Source organism: Chanodichthys erythropterus, chromosome 12 (assembly GCF_024489055.1).
Source record: "Chanodichthys erythropterus isolate Z2021 chromosome 12, ASM2448905v1, whole genome shotgun sequence".
Lineage (NCBI taxonomy): Eukaryota > Metazoa > Chordata > Actinopteri > Cypriniformes > Xenocyprididae > Chanodichthys > Chanodichthys erythropterus.
Window position 1 is genome coordinate 15180389 of NC_090232.1, and position 6312 is coordinate 15186700.

At 31.2% G+C, this 6312-nt stretch overlaps 1 protein-coding gene and 2 non-coding genes across 3 annotated transcripts in view; all 3 read left to right on the forward strand.

Annotated features, from left to right (window-relative positions):
• micu3a (mitochondrial calcium uptake family, member 3a) overlaps positions 1-957 on the forward strand; it is a 34469-nt gene extending 33512 nt beyond the window's left edge. The window contains exon 15 of the mRNA XM_067404774.1: positions 136-957. The gene's annotated coding sequence lies outside the window, so the exon portion shown is untranslated. The remainder of the gene's footprint in view (positions 1-135) is intronic.
• A 2238-nt stretch (positions 958-3195) lies between these two features.
• Positions 3196-3410, forward strand: LOC137033213 (small nucleolar RNA U3). Its single transcript, XR_010896836.1, has one exon. It is a non-coding gene; the product is annotated as a small nucleolar RNA U3 (small nucleolar RNA).
• Positions 3411-6097: 2687 nt separating this feature from the next.
• On the forward strand, positions 6098-6312 carry LOC137033214 (small nucleolar RNA U3). Its single transcript, XR_010896837.1, has one exon. It is a non-coding gene; the product is annotated as a small nucleolar RNA U3 (small nucleolar RNA).

Here is a 6312-nt window from a genome sequence, read left to right on the forward strand (position 1 = left end):
AAATATCACTGTAAAAATACAAAGTATATGATAGTGCTGTCTGGATTATAGCCTGTTATACTGGAAAATCATACATCTGATGATTTAATAAGTGTAAGTTTTTTATTAGCTCCTTTCCATTCCCCTTTGCACCAGGTGAACGAAGGACGTGGCTTTTCTTTCTTGGAAGGAAACGGATTTGTCTGCTCTGGAAATTTTTGAGATCAAAGACATAGTGTTAGAGATTCCATCATGAGATCTACCTCATCCTCTTCTGATCTTGAAACCTTGGGATACTCGGATTGGGATAGTGTCCCTGCAATCAGTGCTCTGCACTGCATGTTCTACTCTGCATATCTGCATGATCAAACTTTGTTCTGTAATCCGCTATTAATCTTGTTTGCATGTAACCTGTAGGATGGCCTTGTAACTGAATTTCAGTTGGTACATGTTCAGTTTTTGATTGTTTTTAAAGTTGCACATATGTGTCCAGGTAGGGTAAAGAGATAATTTTCATGCATTTTAAATAGAGATGTTTTAAGCAGGATGAGCTCATTATGGCCTTTAATTATATTTATACTATATTGCATTGTACCTTGGATTTTATTATGCCAATTAAACAAAACTATTAATCATATGTATTTATCATTGTTATCTGTCATGATTGATTTAAATATACTGAATCATACTGTGTGAAAAGAATAATACTTTGTCATTTGGGTTTGAAAGAGATTATGTAGTTCATGTAGCAATAATGAGCATTGCCTTAATCTAAAAATATAAAAACGTATTTTTCTCATACAGTTTATTTATTTTTGAACAGGTATGACTGTACAAAGATCGAATCAGGTTGTATTGACATGTAAGGAAATTAACGGCACAGTCTAAGCACGCATTTTAAGACTGTAATTCAAGTACTTGACAAATAGACTTGAAATTACAAAAAAAATGTTATACAAGTCAATAAAGTTGTTTCAATATGCCTGATGCACTGTGTTCTGTGACTGTCCTCATTGATTCTGTATGACATATAGGCCTATATGTAATTCTCATATAGTCTAGAAGTAATTATTAGAATATTATTTATTATATAATAATTAATATTATACAGAAATATATTTATAAAACTCAAAGTAAATTCTTAATCTGTTCAGAAATAGGCAATGTTTTCCTTTTTGAGCAAAGATAAAAGTAAATGATTTAGGGGCGGTTTCCCGGACAGGGTTTAAATTAAGCCAGGATAGGCCATAATCTAGAATAGTCAATTGTGGCTTTAAATATGGCTTTCTGAAACACAGATTACTAAAACCTAGACTATGGAGTCCAGACTTAAAATAAACTAGATTAATTAAAAACCAACTGTGCTAATCTGAATTATCATGAGAGGGGTTGCCTGTAAAACATGGAAGGAACCAAGAAAATCTTAAAATTGGATGGAACTGAGAAGCAAATCCAAGGAAAACAATGGCAGCAGAAAAAGACTGCAATCTCCAAAAAAAAAAAAAAAAAAAAAAAAAAAAAAAAATTTTCTTTTAATGCAAGCAAAATACATCAGCTGTGGAAAAAAAGAAGAAATGCCTGGAAAACTGTTTGTAATGAATTTTATTTAAAAAGATGAATTTATATATATATAAAATAAAATAAAAAGTGCATAAAATAAAACTTTTTCAACATTTACTCTTCCAATTCAGCTTGGAGCAAAGCATGATGGGAACCATTCCAAGTCAATTTAACATGAAGCAATCACATTTCAACCAGAAACAATGGTGTTAAAGCAAAATAAATTGTTTAAATAAAGTGAACAGCATCAAAAAAAGAAAAAAACATATATATATATATATATATATATATATATATATATATATATATATATATATATATATATATATATATATATATATATATAAAATCCAAGTAATACATGTGTCTTCTTTGAAACAACGTTAATCTGAAGTTAAACCTGCCTCCTGGTAGGTTTAATTTAAACCTCAGTTTAGTCCTGGGGTAGCTCTAGTCTTCCTCCAGGAAATCAGTTTATTAAACTCTGGACTAGACTAAGTCTAGGACTATTTTAAACCATGACAGAGAAAGCAGATTTCTGTTAATATGGTTTAAAGGGCCATTTTATTCCAGGACTAGGCTTAATCCCTGTCCGGGAAACTGCCCCTTAGGGTTTATAATGATTAAAATTTCCTTAGATCATCAAAATAATTCTGAAACTCATTATTAGCAGATACACAAGAATTCGACACAAAATAAAACATAAAAGATTATTGCATGAACGTTTATGTTTTTATTAAAGTTTTGATGACTTTTGTATGAATTTGCCTCGTTCGTGATTTTTGAAAGATGCTGCTGACTGAATTTGGTTATTGGATTTATCTTAAAGACATACGTCTTAAGAATACAGCAAGTGTAATTTTCTGGATTGTAGCACATATAATATGTGACATAAAGAATGTGTAATAAAAATCTGGTGAATACAAATCTGCTTAGAATGAACAACTTTCATTCTTGACGGAACCTTTATACAAGAGTGGGCGATTTCTCTCCGGACATTTGTTAGTGATGTACCAATTGGCGATATAAACGAATTACCCTAAATAAACAAATAAAATATGTTTATATTTATAGTAACTGGCATTCTTATGTATGTGTATATTACATTGTGTCCGAAAGTCTAAAATGTCTATACATGCCGATTTATCCATTTTTTATTGAGGAACACGTATGCTCTCTCTTGATTGGTTGCTTTGTCTCGCGTTGTTTTTAGAGCTTGACGTGCATTATGGGTAACTCTATAGGTGACAAAGATGTAAGTTTATTTATATTGTTTCTACAATAAAAAGATAGTGTTCGTCGTTATTTAAGTTATATATGCAACCAGAACTATAAGAACAATGTTTAAAAAATCCACACGAAAGTGGCTGTGATTGTTGTTTTTCTCATCGGTGATAATGGTTGAGCACATGTTGTATGTGGAAATATGCGTCTCATTTAACAGAGAAATTGTGTCTACTAGTTGTACACCGATATTAGCCAACATTTGTATTAGCTGCAAATATTAGCGTTAGTGATTGTGAAAAATACTGATGTTTTAGATGTTACTTTCCTAATCGCTGTTTCATGTACTGTGCGAGTGAACAACTGATGAACACCGTCTGTGAGACACCTAGTGCCAGAAGAGACTCCAGCTTGGTTTGGTGAGTTAAGGTTAAGACTATACTTTCAGGGATCATTTCTATAGTTCTTAACTAGGAAATGTACTAAGAAAGTGATGAGTCTCCCAAACCACGATGAAGAGATTCGATACTCTTTCCTGAGCGTGAATCGGGTGTAAAGTAATGATTCAGTTCATACGCTTTATATCATTGATGAACGTTCCTCTCTGTTTAATACAGTTGGGATGGAAGGAGTATGATCAGAGTGGTTCTTAAACCAAAAATTTATTAATGAAATGTGATTATATTTAGTAGTGTAAAAATGATGTAGTTGTGTTAGAATAGTATTTGTTCTGTTGTACAAACATAATTTAATGTTTCTCAATTAAGTAAAATATTTTGTTAGTCTACATGTTTGTTGACGTAGTGTGGTTGGGGTCTTTTATTTCACAATGATGAGCTATGTTGATGGTGTTATTTAATATGCTGAAAATGAAGTAAAATGTTAGGGTACATATGTAATTGTAAAGTATTGAATGTTGGGGAAAGTAACTTTTAAAAGTAATTAATCCTCTATGGTACCCATCATGTTCTAACCATTAAATATAAGTTTTTATTACATGAATTAGCTTCAATTATACAAATCAAAAATATTTTTGGGGGTACTTAAAAGTTGCCATATCCTCCTGGAACCTAGAAAAAAAAGGTTTTTGAATTTAGTATTTTTATTTTTTTTTTCCATATCATTACATTGTTTAGAGCATAAGGAAAAAAAATAAATAAAATAATTTTGAAAAATTAGGTTTCAGGATTTTTTTCAGCTAAATTTTGTTTAAACATGATTCTCAACTATGTTATGAAAGATAGAACAGAATGAATCGATAAACCATTTTACTTTATGTAATATGTGGGAAAAATGGCCATACATGGATTTTCCCATTCAATACATCTATACACTGTACAACTAATTTGCATATTAATGTGTTCTTGGAACAACATGTAATGAAAAAGGAAGTGTAATAATGGGAGTAAAAATATCTAATAATTAGTAGAAATACTAATTTATAATTTATTTCACTATTTACTTTTGTCTCCCAAAATGCCTGATAATCATGATTTAAATCCTGGTGTCCTCTACAGAGGTCATTTTGAAATCAATGCCCTGTTTCGTAACAGAAAAAAAAAAAACAATTAGAAAATTATAACAAACAATTTGAAAATTAATCTGATTAAATGATAATTACAAAATATTATCATATTTCCATAAGAGTGTTAAATTTAATCACTAAATTAATGTCAGTCATTTTTAAAGACCAAGGAGAAGTTGTTGTCATGGGGAAACTTCCAAACATTTGGTATCTCTGCAAAGTGGTATCTGTGCTTGTCCTGAATGTTTGTTAAAACGGTGGCATGTTTGCTGCCAGAGAAATTCACTAAAATATAATGTCCTCTACAAAGGACAAAATTCTATTCCTGGGTCCCAGGAGGATATATGGCAACTCTGTACCACAATTGAAAATGGTCACAAAAGTAGGTTTTCTATAAAGTTAGGATTTTCTTTTCTATTAAAATGCACATTTCTTTTAGAAATTGATATATTTATATACTTGGAACTCATGTAAACCAAAAAGTAGATCTTTATCATTCAATCCCTATCATTCCCAACTCATCCTCACTGTCATCACATGGAAGAGCTAACTCTGCACTCTTTCTATTGCCCTTTCTGTAAAATATTGCTATATTCTTTTTCTGAAAAGAAGAAATAATTTTATTATTTATACATAAATACAACTATACTACAAAAAACACTTCAAAATAAATAAATAACAGCTATCAGATTGTTGATGCTACTATCTATAAAAAATCCCATTGGGGAAATACTGCAATTCCACTCTGGTACAGAGTTGCCATATGATAACATACCTATTTTTCCATAATGGTACAGCATTGCCATATGGCAACATTGATATTTTTTCAATTTACAGAAAAAAACTATGTTAGACAAAGTTGGTTTGTGAATAAAACTTTCTAATTTATCAAAGATCCTGCAGAAAAAGAAAAAAAAATCCCCCTTGAAAAGATGAGTAGAGATGTTTAGAAATTAGGTAAATAGAGTAATTTCTGGAGCGCTTCTACAGGTGTCTCCCATGTGAGGGTGACAGTGGGAAAAAGAGTTTTTGAGGGACATTCAAATGCCATGGGAATTAAAAACGGCACATGGCAACCTTAAGGCCTACCCTTTTGTTTCCCAAAGTGCAATATATAAATTTTTTTCTGAATAACAAGGAAATTAGTAGAAATTAATTGTTGCCATATGGCAACTCTGTACCATAGATGGTTAATTACAGTGTTGTATTACTTAGTTATCTTTTATGAAAAGTGATGCATTACATTGGTTTTGTGTTACTTTTTCTCGCCTGGGCTGGGCGTGCTTTGTTTTTTTTAATTTTTTTTTTTTTTTTTTTTTTTTGGGCAAATGTAAAGGCCCTTTCACACCAAAAGTGGAATGAATAAGCCTAAAGTGGAAGGAAAAGCATTATTTATTTCTCTCAACATGGGGACAGGGGGCTGTCATCAATAATGTGGAAAAGCAACTTGTGTTACTTTGAAATTTTTTTTTGAAAATACTTTGAAGATATTTTGTTGTAAATTTAAAAATGTGTTACTTGTTACTTGAATAAGTAATCTGATTATGTAACTCAAGTTACTTGTAACACTGTGAGCATTGACATATTGTTATGGTTATTTTCATATTTCTTTTTTTTTCTCTCATTTTATCAAGGAAAACGTTTACTGAATGTTCACATAGCATTAGTCAATCTGCAGATTTTTTAAACAGATTTAAGACTAAACATCCCATTGTTTCAGATGTCATTTTTTTCATCGCTATGAGACCCTACCGTCTGTGAGACACCTAGTGTCAGAAGAGAGTCGAGCTGGGTTTGGTGAGTGAGATTAAGACTATACTTTCAGGGATCATTTCTATAGTTCTTAACTAGGAAGTGTATTGTGAAAGTGATGAGTCTCCCAAACCACGATGACGAATTATGATACTTCTTTCTGAGCGTGAATTAGGTGTAGAGTAATGATTCAGTTCATATGCCCTACATCATTGAAGAACGTACCTTACTATTTAAAATGGTCAGGATGAAAGAGGTATGATCAGAGTGGT